This window comes from Suncus etruscus, chromosome 9, assembly GCF_024139225.1.
Source record: "Suncus etruscus isolate mSunEtr1 chromosome 9, mSunEtr1.pri.cur, whole genome shotgun sequence".
In the NCBI taxonomy this organism is placed as follows: Eukaryota; Metazoa; Chordata; class Mammalia; order Eulipotyphla; family Soricidae; genus Suncus; species Suncus etruscus.
Window position 1 is genome coordinate 99041946 of NC_064856.1, and position 14732 is coordinate 99056677.

Here is a 14732-nt window from a genome sequence, read left to right on the forward strand (position 1 = left end):
AAGTATATGAATAACCAATGCTGGCATGAATGTGGAGTGAAAGGAACTCTCACTCATTGCTGGTGTGAATATCATCTATATAGGATTTCTGAAAAACAATATAGATATTGTTCAAGAAACTGGAATAAATTCCCATAGGATTCAGCAATTTCACTCCTAGGGATATATCCTAGAAACACAATGACACAATATAAAAGTACCTTTTGTTCTCCTCTTGTCATCTCACAACTACTTAAAATAATCAGAATCTGTAAGCAATCCACGTACTCAACAACAGATGATTGACTAAAGAAACTGTAGTCCCTCTACAAAATTGAAAACTATGCAGTCATTAGAAAAATTACGTCATGAAATTTGCCTTTACATGAATGCGCATGAAGATTATTATGCTGAATGAAATGAATCAGAGGGAGAGTGATAGAGATAAAATAATTTTACTAATACACAGGATATAAGAAAAATAAGACAGTATGCTAATAATATCCAGAAACAATAGAGATAAGGCCATGAGAACCAGACCTATATCACAAGCTTGCCACAAAAAAAGTGATGTTAGAGCACTAACTGCACTGACTACCCACAGACAATAATAATGAGAGAGTAAAGCAAAAATGCCTGTACAAGAGAGATAAAGAGGGTGAGTGTGGTAAATGGGGAACAATAGTGGTGGGAAGGCTGCACTGGGGAAGGGTGGTGTACATTCTTTGACTGAAACCCAATTATGAACATTTCTGTAACTACTGTGCTCAAAGAAATTATTTAAAAAAATAAAAAAGAAAGGCAAGAACTTCATTACCATTAACAGAATTTATACTATTTTCACTGGGTTATATTCAAGTGAACAACTTGATTAAAATGGTCTATGATATAAAAAATAGCTGAACTGAATTAAAACTGTTACTACAACAGTATACACTAAAATTAGGAAATAGAGAATAAAAAAAGAGAGGCAGGCAGTGGAGGGTATGTGGGGGGACATTGGTGGCAGAAATGTGCAAGATGGTGAAAGATGGTCTACATTCTGTGACTGATACTCAATTATGAACAATTTTTAACCATGATCTCAAATAAAATAATTAGATTAAAATTTGCTAATACTAATACACATTTTCACAAGCAAGTAACCATCATCCTCATTTCCTTCCTTCCTTCCTTCCTTCCTTCCTTCCTTCCTTCCTTCCTTCCTTCCTTCCTTCCTTCCTCCTTCCTTCCTTCCTTCCTTCCTCCCTCCCTCCCTCGTCCCTCCCTCCCTCCCTCCCTCCCTCCCTCCTTTCTTTCTTTCTTTCTTTCTTTCTTTCTTTCTTTCTTTCTTTCTTTCTTTCTTTCTTTCTTCTTTCTTTCTTTCTTTCTTCTTTCTTTTTCTTTCTTTCTTTCTTTCTTTCTTTCTTTCTTTCTTTCTTTCTTCTTATTTGTTTCTTTGTTTTTCTTTCTTTGTTTTTCTTTATTTTTTCTCTTTCTTCCTCTCTTTTTCTTTCTTTCTTTCATTTCCTTTTTCTTTCTCTTTCTTTTCTTCCTTCCTTTCTTCTTTCCTTCCTTCCTTTTTCTTTCTTTCTTTCTTTCTTTCTTTCTTTCTTTCTTTCTTTCTCTCTTTCTTTCTCTCTTTCTTTCTTTCTTTCTTTCTTTCTTTCTTTCTTTCTTTCTTCTTTCTTTTCTTTCTTTCTTTCTTTCTTTCTTTCTTTCTTTCTTTCTTTCTTTCTTTCTTTCTTTCTTTCTGTCTCTCTTTCTGTCTCTCTTTCTTTCTCTCTCTCTTTCTGTCTCTCTTTCTCTCTCTTTCTGTCTCTCTGTCTCTCTCTTTCTTTCTTTCTTTCTTTCTTTCTTTCTTTCTTTCTTTCTTTCTTTCTTTCTTTCTTTCTTTCTTTCTTTCTTTCTTTCTTTCTTTCTTTCTTCTTATTTGTTTCTTTGTTTTTCTTTCTTTGTTTTTCTTTATTTTTCTCTTTCTTCCTCTCTTTTTCTTTCTCTTTCTTTCTTTTTCTTTCTCTTTCTTTTTCTTCCTTCCTTTCTTCTTTCTTCCTTTTTCTTCTTTCTTTCTTTCTTTCTTTCTTTCTTTCTTTTTTCTTTCTTTCTTTTTTCTTTCTTTTCTTTCTTTCTTTCTTTCTTTCTTCTTTCTTCTTTCTTTCTTTCTTTCTTTCTTTCTTTCTTTTTCTTTCTTTCTTTCTTTCTTTCTTTCTTTTCTTTCTTTCTTTCTTTCTTTCTTTCTTCTTCTTTCTTTCTTTCTTTCTTTCTTCTTTCTTCTTTCTTCTTTCTTTCTTTCTTTCTTTTTTTTTTTGTATGTTTTTGGTTTGCACCCTGCAGAGCTCAAGAATTACTCTTGGTTCTGCATTCAAAAATAGCTTTTGACATGGTGGACCATAGGGATGCTGGATTCAAACCACTCTCAGTAGTGGATTGTCTGAGTACAAGGCAAACACCTTACTGCTGTGCTATCTCTCTGGTCCCATCACCTTCATTTTCACAAAGTATATCTAGCCTAAATTTGGAAGTTTGATATGGTCATCAATTATTATTTTAATTTGGAATTTTAGTCACACATATAATGCTCATCTTACTCTTGAATTTTTTTTTTAACCAGGTACATCTCCTAACTCTTGTGAGGGCTAAGGGAACCACATGATGCTGAGATGTTTTTCCCCTAACATCGTCCACAACCAAAAAGCTACTGCATCTAGGTTCACATACTAACATAACATATGTGCAAAGATATGTTGTATATCACTGCTTAAAGATAATCATATTCTCTATTTTGAATTTTATATTACCCTTGTGGATTGTCAATTTTATGAATGAAGTTTTTTATGTTATCCTCAGGATCCCCGATAACAAGAGTGCTGAAGCCACATTCATTCTCTTGGATTTCTCAGAATATCCAGAACTCCAGATGCCTCTTTTTTTTCTTTTTTTTTTTTTTACATTGTATTCCATTATTGAATAACAATATTTTTTTTTCTTAACACCACCCATCACCAGTGCAACATTCCCATCACCAATGTCCCAAGTCTCCCTCCTCTCCACCCGACCCCCACCTGTACTCTAAACAGGTTCTCAATTTCCCTCATACATTCTCATTATTAGGACAGTTCAAAATGTAGTTATTTATCCAACTAAACTCATCACTCTTTGTGATGAGCTTCCTGAAGTGAGCTGGAACTTCCAGCTCTTTTCTCTTTTGTGTCTGAAAGTTATTATTGCAAGAATGTCTTTCATTTTTCTTAAAACCCATAAATGTGTGAGACCATTCTGCGTTTTTCTCTCTCTCTCTCTCTGACTTATTTCACTCAGCATAATAGATTCTGTGTACATCCATGTATAGGAAAATTTCATGACTTCATCTCTCCTGACAGCTGCATAATATTCCATTGTGTATATGTACCACAGTTTCTTTAGCCATTCGTCTGTTGAAGGGCATCTTGGTTGTTTCCAGAGTCTTGCTATGGTAAATAGAGCTGCAATGAATATAGGTGTAAGGAAGGAGTTTTTGTATTGTATTTTTGTGTTCCTAGGGTATATTCCTAGGAGTGGTATAGCTGGATCGTATGGGAGCTCGATTTCCAGTTTTTGGAGGAATCTCCATATCGCTTTCCATAAAGGTTGAACTAGACGGCATTCCCACCAGCAGTGGATAAGAGTTCCTTTCTCCCCACATCCCCGCCAACACTGTTTATTCTCATTCTTTGTGATGTGTGCCATTCTCTGTGGTGTGAGGTGGTATCTCATCGTTGTTTTGATTTGCATCTCCCTGATGATTAGTGATGTGGAGCACTTTTTCATGTGTCTTTTGGCCATCTGTATTTCTTCTTTGTCAAAGTGTCTGTTCATTTCTTCTCCCCATTTTTTGATGGGATTAGATGTTTTTTTCTTGTAAAGTTCTGTCAGTGCCTTGTATATTTTGGAGATTAGCCCCTTATCTGATGGGTATTGGGTGAATAGTTTCTCCCACTCAGTGAATGGCTCTTGTATCTTGGGCACTATTTCCTTTGAGGTGCAGAAGCTTCTCAGCTTAATATATTCCCATCTGTTAATTTCTGCTTTCATTTGCTTGGAGAGTGCAGTTTCTTCCTTGAAGATGCCTTTAGCCTCAATGTCCTGGAGTGTTTTACCTACGTATTGTTCTATATATCTTATGGTTTTGGGGCTGATATCGAGGTCTTTAATCCATTTGGATTTTACCTTCGTACATGATGTTAGCTGGGGATCTAAGTTCAATTTTTTGTAAGTGGCTACCCAGTTGTGCCAACACCACTTGTTGAAGAGGCTTTCTTTGTTCCATTTAGGATTTTTTGCTCCTTTATCAAAAATTAGGTGATTGTATGTCTGGGGAACATTCTCTGAGTATTCAAGCTTATTCCACTGATCTGAGGGCCTGTCCTTATTCCAATACCATGCTGTTTTGATAACTATTGCTTTGTAGTAAAGTTTAAAGTTGGGGAAAGTAATTCCTCCCATATTCTTTTTCCCAATGATTGCTTTAGCTATTCGAGGGTGTTTATTGTTCCAAATAAATTTCAAATGTGCCTGGTCCACTTCTTTGAAGAATGTCATGGGTATCTTTAGGGGGATCGCATTAAATCTGTACAGTGCTTTGGGGAGTATTGCCATTTTAATGATGTTAATCCTGCCAATCCATGAGCAGGGAATGTGCTTCCATTTCCGCGTGTCCTCTCTTATTTCTTGGAGCAGAGTTTTATAGTTTTCCTTGTATAGGTCCTTCACATTTTTAGTCAAGTTGATTCCAAGATATTTGAGTTTGTGTGACACTATTGTGAATGGAGTTGTTTTCTTAATGTCCATTTCTTCCTTATTAGTATTGGTGTATAGAAAGGCCATTGATTTTTGTGTGTTAATTTTGTAGCCTGCCACCTTGCTATATGAGTCTATTGTTTCTAGAAGCTTTTTGGTAGAGTCTTTGGGGTTTTCTAAGTAGAGTATCATGTCATCTGCAAACAGTGAGAGCTTGACTTCTTCCTTTCCTATCTGGATTCCCTTGATATCCTTTTCTTGCCTAATCGCTATAGCGAGTACTTCCAGTGCTATGTTGAATAGGAGGGGTGAGAGAGGACAGCCTTGTCTTGTGCCAGAATTTAGAGGAAAGGCTTTCAGTTTTTCTCCATTGAGGACAATATTTGCCTCTGGCTTGTGGTAGATGGCCTTAACTATATTGAGAAAGGTTCCTTCCATTCCCATCTTGCTGAGAGTTTTGATCAAAAATGGGTGTTGGACCTTGTCAAATGCTTTCTCTGCATCTATTGATATGATCATGTGGTTTTTATTTTTCTTGTTATTGATGTTGTGTATTATGTTGATAGATTTACGGATGTTAAACCAGCCTTGCATTCCTGGGATGAAACCTACTTGATCGTAGTGGATGATCTTCTTAATGAGGCATTGAATCCTATTTGCCAGGATTTTGTTGAAGATCTTTGCATCTGCATTCATCAGCGATATTGGTCTGTAATTTTCTTTTTTCGTAGCATCTCTGTCTGGTTTAGGTATCAAGGTAATGTTGGCTTCATAAAAGCTATTTGGAAGTTTTCCTGTTTTTTCAATTTCATGAAAGCGTCTTGCCAGGATTGGTAGTAGTTCCTCTTGAAAGGTTTGAAAGAATTCATTAGTAAATCCATCTGGGCCTGGGCTTTTGTTTTTGGGCAGACATTTGATTACTTTCTTAATTTCCTCAATAGTAATGGGAGTGTTTAGATATGCTACATCCTCTTCATTCAATCGTGGAAGATTATAAGATTCCAAAAATTTATCCATTTCTTCCAGGTTTTCATTTTTAGTGGCATAGAGTTTCTCAAAGTAGTTTCTGATTACCCTTTGAATCTCTACCATATCAGTAGTGATCTCTCCTTTTTCATTCCTAATACGAGTTATCAAGTTTCTCTCTCTTTCTTTCTTTGTTAGTTTTGCCAGTGGTCTATCAATCTTGTTTATTTTTTCAAAGAACCAACTTCTGCTTTCGTTGATCTTTTGGATGGTTTTTCTGGTTTCCACTTCATTGATTTCTGCTCTCAGCTTTGTTATTTCCTTCTGCCTCCCTATTTTTGGATCCTTTTGTTGAGCACTTTCTAATTCTATGAGCTGCGTCATTAAGCTATTCAGGTATGCCCCTTCTTCTTTCCTGATGTGTGCTTGCAAAGCTATAAATTTTCCTCTCAGTACTGCTTTTGCTGTGTCCCATAGGTTCTGATAACTGAACTTCGCTGGATCTCAGATGCCAGCACCCTTCTGCCTCTCTACTCTGCTGTCCTGCATTTTCGGCCTGATTTCACCCTTGGTGCGGCTCATCAGCCAGCCTGCCTTCCTGTGACACGCCCAGAAAGGGAGGAGCCACTGAACTTCGCTGGATCTCAGATGCCAGCACCCTTCTGCCTCTCTACTCTGCTGTCCTGCATTTTTGGCCTGATTTCATCCTGGGTGCGGCCCATCTGCCAGCCTGCCTTCCTGTGAGCCTTCCGTGGAGGTGAGTCGACACACCCAGAAAGGGAGAAGCCAGAGGAGCATGGTTGCTCCGCTCCCCTTCCCGACGGTGCACAGCATTTAGCCGATGAATACAATCACAACACGTAGAAAAACACGCAGTACTAGTGTGACAATGGGGAAACAACACGGGCCAGTGCCAGACATAGAGAATGAAGATGGCAACTCTGATGACTTGAACATGACCAACCACCTAGTCAGTCTCTCAGATAAGGAGTTTAGAGTTGCAATATGGAACATGTTCAAAGAACTCAAACAAAGTATAGAAGAGAAAACTAAAAAGAATCAGGAGAATATGAAGATAGAAATGAGAAAACTCCAAACAGAAATTTCAGATCAAATAACAGGTCTGAGAAACTCAGTAGATGAATTGAAGAAAAACATGTTTGAGATTTCCCACAGGTTAACAGCAGCTGAGGATAGAATCAGTACACTGGAAGATGAGATACATAACAATTACATACAGCAGAAGAAATTGGAAAAAAGCCTCAAAGCAAATGATCAAACAATGGAAAAATTACTCAAAGAATGGGAACAGATGAAAATAGAAGTCTATGATAAGCTCAACAGAAACAACTTAAGAATCATTGGAGTCCCAGAGACTCAGGAAGAAAATCTCCAGGAAGAATCAACAGTCAAGAACATCATTAAAGAGAAACTACCAGAGATAATGAATACATGTGATCAAATCCTGCATGCCCGAAGAGTGCCAACTAAAAGAGACCCCAGAAAAAACACCCCAAGACACATCCTAGTCACAATGACGAATCGCATAGATAGAGACAGAATTCTGAAAGCAGCAAGATCGAAAAGAGAAATTACATTCAAGGGAACATCCTTGAGATTTACTGCAGACCTGTCACCAGAAACACTCAAGGCCAGAAGGCAATGGTGGAACATAGTGACAAAACTCAATGAAATAAATGCTTCGCCTAGAATACTGCACCCAGCAAAACTCACTTTCAGGTTTGAAGGAACAATACATAGTTTCACAGACAAACAACAGCTCAAAAACTTCACAGACTCAAAACCATTCTTAAAAGAAAAACTGAACGGCATACTTTAAGACAAGGCTTACCAACAGACACACCAAACTTTAATATAAAGATGGCACTAACTCCCAGGACAATTCTTTCTCTCAATGTCAATGGACTAAATGCACCAGTTAAGAGACACAGAGTGGCTAAATGGATCAAAAAACTCAATCCAACCTTCTGCTGCCTACAAGAAACGCACCTGAATAGTCAGAACAAACATAGACTCAAAATAAAAGGCTGGAGGAAAATCATCCAAGCAAACAACACCCAAAAAAAAGCAGGAGTGGCCATATTAATATCAGATGATGCAAACTTTATACTTAGGAAAGTTGTAAGGGACAAAGATGGACATTTTGTATTAATCAAGGGATATGTACAGCAGGAAGAAATCACCCTCCTAAACATATATGCACCGAATGAGGGGCCAGCAAAATATTTAATACAACTGTTGACAAATCTGAAAAATAATATCAATAACAACACAATAATTGTGGGAGACCTCAACACGGCATTGTCAACACTAGACAGGTCAACCAGACTGAAACCCAACAAGAATATACTAGACCTGAGGAGAGAAATGGAAGAAAGAGGCCTAGTAGATATATACAGGACACTCCACCCCCAGAAGCCTGGATACACATTTTTCTCTAATGTACATGGGACATTCTCTAGGATAGACTACATGTTAGCACACAAAACATACCTCCATAATATCAAGAGGATAGAAATTTTGCAGGCTGCCTTTGCTGACCACAAAGCCCTGAAATTATATATAAACTACAAAGGGACACAGAAGAAAAATTTTAACACCTGGAAGTTAAATAGCCTCATACTGAATAATTAGTGGGTCCGAGATGAAATCAAAGAGGAAATCAAAACCTTCCAGATGCCTCTGTTCATACTATTTTTAATAATCTACACAGTCACTGTACTAGGGTACATTGGTATGATATTGGTTACCAAGGTCCATCCCAAACTCGACAACCCAATGTACTACTTCCTCAGCCATTTATTCTTTGTTGATTTCTGTCACTCTACATTCGTTACACCCAAACTGTTAGCAAACTTGATTGTGGTAGACAGAACTATCAAATTTGTCTTTTCATGTACATTTGTGGTGACAGTAACATATATGTTGGCTGTGATGGCCTATGGTAGAATAAGATATTAATTGTGGAGTCCTGGATGGAGGTGGATGATGGTGAGATAGATGGAGAGGGCTTTCTCTTCCAGCCTGGGCCACACACCTGCAACTCCCTTCAGACAGCAGGTCTTAGGGTGGCGGTGAGAAAATGCTCCACAGGCAGTCAGTTTTCATGAGACATCAAATTTATTAAGGCCCTGGCCAACATGTGAGGCCTATGATCCTAAACCTTTTAAGCAAGCTCCATATGTAGCCCTGCATTTAAGCCTGTCTCTTCTCCCTCCATCCTGCTTCTTCCTTCAATCTCTCACAAATACTTAGATTTAAATTGAACACAAATATGGGGCCGGTGAGGTGGTGCTAGAGGTAAGGTGTCTGCCTTGCAATTGCTAACTAAGGAAGGACTGCGGTTGATCCCCTGGCGTCCAATATGTTCCCCCCAAGCCAGCGGCAATTTCTGTGTGCTTAGCCAGGAGTAACCCCTGAGCATCAAACGGGTGTGGCCAAAAAACAACAAAAACAAAGCAAAACAAAACAAATTGAACACAAATATAACACCTATTAGTCTTTAGTAGTATGATAATCTACTTTGTTTGTTGTAGATTTCAAATTAATGTATTTAACAATCTCTCTTGACCACACTGAAAAGAAAGACAGCAAAATTCTTGTATTTACACACTTTGCTAGTTACTAGTTCACTCTTAGTTTTTGGTATGACTACATGAGGTTTGTTTGTTTGGTTTGTTTTTGAACCACACCTATTGGTGCTGAGTTTACTTCTCATAGGCTCAGGGGACCCTATAGAATTCTAGAAATCAAACTGTGATCTGCCTCATGAGAGAAAAACTCTATCCAGTATGCTATTGATTCAGAACCTAAGTGAGTGTTTTTTTATAGATATTCAGACTCTTCATTGGTTTTTTAGTTGTTCTATTTTCTATATATGTTCACATATATGAAATTCAATATATAATAAATATTTATATGCATACTTTATACATAGATCTACACATTAAGATGTTTTGTAAATAAATAACAAAAATATTAAATTAAATTATAATTTCCTCATTTAACAGAGCATTAGTTATTTTTACATTTCTATATTTTAGGAATTTAGATAAGACTATCTTAATTCAAAAAATTAATTGATTCAAAATTAATTTTAATTAAATTAATTTAGATTTAAATTTAATTTTAATTAAAGTTGAAATGATTCCCTATCAATTAAAGAAAGTTGCATGAACCAAAGTTTTACATAGGTTTAGTGCCTCAGCTAATTTCTCAAAATAGTCTCTGAGGTAATGCTTCTTTGGTATTCCCTAGGCAATTAGCCCCTAGGTCCTATTGCTATATATATCTGACACAGATTGGTGATTTTGCTTTCAGTAAGTTGATCTAACATTGTGTCTGTCATATCCACATAGCTTTAAATTTATTGAATAAAATACCATGCTTATTATATATGGAATGACATACACTTCAAATATTATTATATTTTGTCATTTATAATATTAACAGCTGTTGAATTATTAATAATAAATTTCCCTGAGCTATTTCATCTTAGCAAAGAATCTTCCATAAATGACTAATTCAAATCTTACTTCAATCAGGTGAGCAGATTGATTCATTATTGTTTTTCATTTTGCAAGGAAAAACGATGTTTTACTAATCTTTGTTGGACACAAACACATATTTGTGTGTAATTACCATAAAACCTCTCTCATTCTCTTAAATTATTATCTTCCAAGAAGCATGTTACCATTATTCACTTTTACAATATGAAAATTGCAGTCTTTCTTGTTTAAAATACAAAATGTGCTTAGACATACTATGCATTGTTTATTTATTTATTTATTTTGGACACACCAGCAGTGCTCAGTATTTCCACCTGACTGTACACTCAGGTATCAATTTCCGCAGGCTTGAGGGATCATATAGGATATCAGGAATGTAATCGGGTTGGCTATGTGCATGGTAAGCCTTGTACTATATTATCATGTAAGCCCTTTCAGAATTTTTTCTATGTCACTTCTGGTTGTAACAACAAAAAGAAGTCACATGTTGCTTTATTTGCAATTATATGCATTATTTTTCAGAAATATATGATATATGTCACTTTAAGGAGAAAGTGCCTGGAAAGTACCTTGCTTTATCAGTCACCTGAACATTGTTGTTGCTGTTCATGTATTGCAATGCTCAACCTTAAACAGGAAAACCAAGTCTTGTAAAAAAATATCTAGGGCTGAAAGTAAGCTTGTGGGAAAGGTGTAGGTCAGATTCAACTGAATTACTTTTATACCCACAAGGCAATGCTTTTCTTTCACTTCTAGCTTATCTGATGTTTTCATAATAACTTTAAGGAACAAATAATGAATTTTAAAATGTATGAAAAAGATATAGTCTCTGATCAGCATTTAACTCAAAACTACATATTTTTTCCTGAGAGGAAAAAAAACTACATATTTTTAAAATATTCTGCTTCTCACTTTTTCTTTTCTTTCTTTCTTTCTTTCTTTCTTTCTTTCTTTCTTTCTTTCTTTCTTTCTTTCTTTCTTTCTTTCTTTCTTTCTTTCTTTCTTTCTTTCTCTTTCTTTCTTTCTTTCTTTCTTTCTTTCTTTCTTTTCTTTCTTCTTTCTTTCTTTCTTTCTTTCTTTCTTTCTTTCTTTCTTTATTTCTTTCTTATTCTTTCTTTTCTATTTCTTCTTTCTTTCTTCCTTTCTTTCTTTCTTTCTTTCTTCCTTCCTTTCTTTCTTTCTTTCTTTCTTCTTTTTTCTTTCTTTATTTCTTTCTTATTCTTTCTTTTCTATTTCTTCTTTCTTTCTTCCTTTCTTCTTTCTTTCTTTCTTTCTTCTTTCTTTCTTTCTTTCTTTCTTCTTCTCTTCTTCTTTCTTTCTTTCTTTCTTTCTTTCTTTCTTTCTTTCTTTCTTTTTTCTCTTTCTTTCTTTCTTTCTTTCTTTCTTTCTTTTTCTTCTTTCTTTCTTTCTTTCTTCCTCCTTCCTTCCTTCCTTCCTTCCTTCCTTCCTCCTTCCTTCCTTCCTTCCTTCCTTCTTCCTTCTTTCTTCTTTCTTTTTCTTTCTTTCTTTCTTTCTTTCTTTCTCTTTCTTTTTTCTTTCTTTCTTTCTTTTCTTTCTTCTTTCTTTCTTTCTTTCTTTCTTCTTTCTTTCTTTTTCTTTCTTTCTTTCTTTCTTTCTTTCTTTCTTTCTTTCTTTCTTTCCTTTTTTTTCTTTCTTGCAGTGCTCAAGTGTGCCTCTAGCTCAGGAATTAGTTCTGATGGATTTAGAGGACAGTATTGGATACAAGAGATCAAAGTCAGATCATCTGCATGCATGACAAATACCCTACCCACTATACTATCATGCCAACTTACATGTCTAACTATTGTTTGGAAGGTTCATTTAATATAGAAATTCATTTGTTTGTTTTAGTTTACAGAGCATAGTTTAGATTTATCAGGATAATCCAACTTTCTTACTATTTGTATCAGCTTTATTTTATATCTTCCTTGCAATTTTCTCATTCAAATATTTATTAGTAGGGCACATGCACTCAATAAAAATGAGCTGGGGGGGTATCTTAACAACACAATTCTTTGATAATCAGGGTAGACAATACTTAACTAAATTTATGGTCATCAATATTTATCTAAATTCTGACAGACTCCACTTAGAGATATAATCAGAGCATATCTATTAGAGTTTCATCTGAACAAGCAGTGCCTCCATACCTGTCAGCCCTTTTTTAAATGGCAATTGCAAACTCATGTTGTTAGCAGAATTTTCCACAAAATGATTACATTTCAGAGGTGCTTGAAACTCAAAGTCATTCTGGGGCCCAATTAAAATGTATGGATTTCTCATATATCCCAACAGATTTTATTTAATGTGTTCATTTTATCATCAAGGGGTATAATTCCAAATAGTCCCAAGTAGAAAAAGCAGTAAACAAATGGGTAAATGTAAATAATAAAGTCATAATGTGTATGCTTAGAATATAAAAGCATGAGATAATGTATGTGAAAAAGTTAGGATAGGAAATAGTTATATGTAGAATGTTCAAGGCAAGACTTTATATTTACATGAAATAAAAATAACTTAAATTTATTTAAATATACATGCATATATTATTTTGGTCATTCTTGAGAAGCTTAAGTGTCTAAAAATACTGAGTGATTATAAGTTAGCATCATTATATTTTATTACTTATATCTCAAAATTTCTACTTATTTATTAACACAATTTTGATAAGAACTTTATCACATACTCTAATAAATAAAAATAGTTTTTAAAATAATGAAAGAAATAAATTAAGTATATATTTGCAGAACAGATTCATAAAATAATGCTAATTATAACTTTCTTATTCACATTTGCTCATTCTCAGAAACCCAGTTTTAGTGATACTGTATCTTCCACAATACTATTTGAGAAGTTTTGATATTTTAAATTTTTCTGTGTTTGTTTTCTGTGTGTTTGGGATCACAACTGCCTATGTTCAGGGCTTACTCCTGTTTCACTCCACTCAAATATTGACCATTGTAGTGCTGGAAGACCAAATGGGGTGTTAGAGACTGAACCCTTATGGGCTGCGTATATGTAAAGCAAGCTATATATATATATATATATATCACTATATATATCACTATATAGCTTACCTGTTATATATAACCCCAATATGTCTACATTTAAACTGGTTTATTTTGATGGTTACTTGCTGTATTTCTATATATCACTATATAGCTTACCTGTTATATATCACTCCAATATGTCTACATTTTAACTGGTTAATTTTGATGGTTACTTGCTGTATTTCTAAAAAAGCTCCTTCCTTTGTTCTTCTCAGGATCCAAGACAATCAGAGTGCTGAGGCTACATTCATTCTCATGGGTTTCTCAGAATATCCAGAACTCCAGGTTCCCTTGTTCTTGTTATTCTTCATCATCTACACAGTCACTGTCCTGGGGAACCTGGGTATGATCTCGCTAATCAAGATCAACCCCAAGCTCCACACCCCAATGTACTACTTCCTCAGCCATTTATCCTTTGCTGATTTCTGTTACTCTACAGCTGTTACACCCAAACTATTAGAAAACTTGGTTGTGGAAGACAGAACCATTGCCATCACAGGATGCATTGCACAGTTCTTTTTTTTTCTGTACCTTTGTGGTGACAGAAATGTACTTGCTGGCTGTGATGGCTTATGATAGGTTTGTGGCAGTTTGTAACCCCTTACTGTACATAACTATAATGTCCCAGAAGCTCTGTGCCACATTGGTGGGTATATCATACTCCTGGGCTATTGTTCTTTCTTTGATTCTTACCTATTTTCTGCAGGAATTATCTTACAAAGGAAAAAATATCATAAATAACTTTCTCTGTGAGTTTAATGCCATTGCCTCTGTCTCCTATTCTGATATTTACATTGTCCAACAGACCACTTTAGCATTTGGTATGTTTAATGAGTTAAGCACCCTGCTGATCATTCTTACTTCCTATACCTTGATTTTCATTACAATCATGAAGATGCCTTCTAAAGGGGGCAGGCAGAAAGCTTTTTCCACCTGTGCCTCCCATCTTATGGCTATTAGCATCTTCCACGGGACCATCTTCTTTCTCTACTGTGTTCCAAACGCCAAAAATTCAGTGCTTATGCTCAAGGTGGGCTCTGTGTTTTACACAGTGGTCATCCCCATGCTGAATCCACTGATTTACAGCCTCAGGAACAAAGATGTGAAAGAAACAGTCAGGAAATTATTTTCTACTAAATTAAACTGTGGTAAAATGTAAAGCAAAATTATATAAATTATATTGTGACAAAGTGTAAAGAGAAAATGTAATTTTTCCTTTAGAAATTATTGATAAGAGGTATTGTACATCAAATTTCTGAATATTTTAACTTCTTTTAGGTAAAATTCTAGTTAGGTATTTGTTTCCTTTTTAGTTTACCACAGCATATGATTATTCTGGCCTAGAAAAAATAATCTTAGTTTTGAATTTAACTTAGCATGTTCTACCATGCTGCAATTTAACTTTATTTTTAAGAAAATTATAGGTATACAAATATATTCTTAAGAATAGTAT

The 14732-nt window shown here is 35.2% G+C and overlaps 1 pseudogene; it reads left to right on the forward strand.

Moving 5' to 3' along the window:
• The first annotated feature begins 13444 nt into the window (after positions 1–13444).
• On the forward strand, positions 13445–14438 carry LOC126018634 (olfactory receptor 5D13-like; annotated as a pseudogene).
• Positions 14439–14732: the final 294 nt, after the last annotated feature.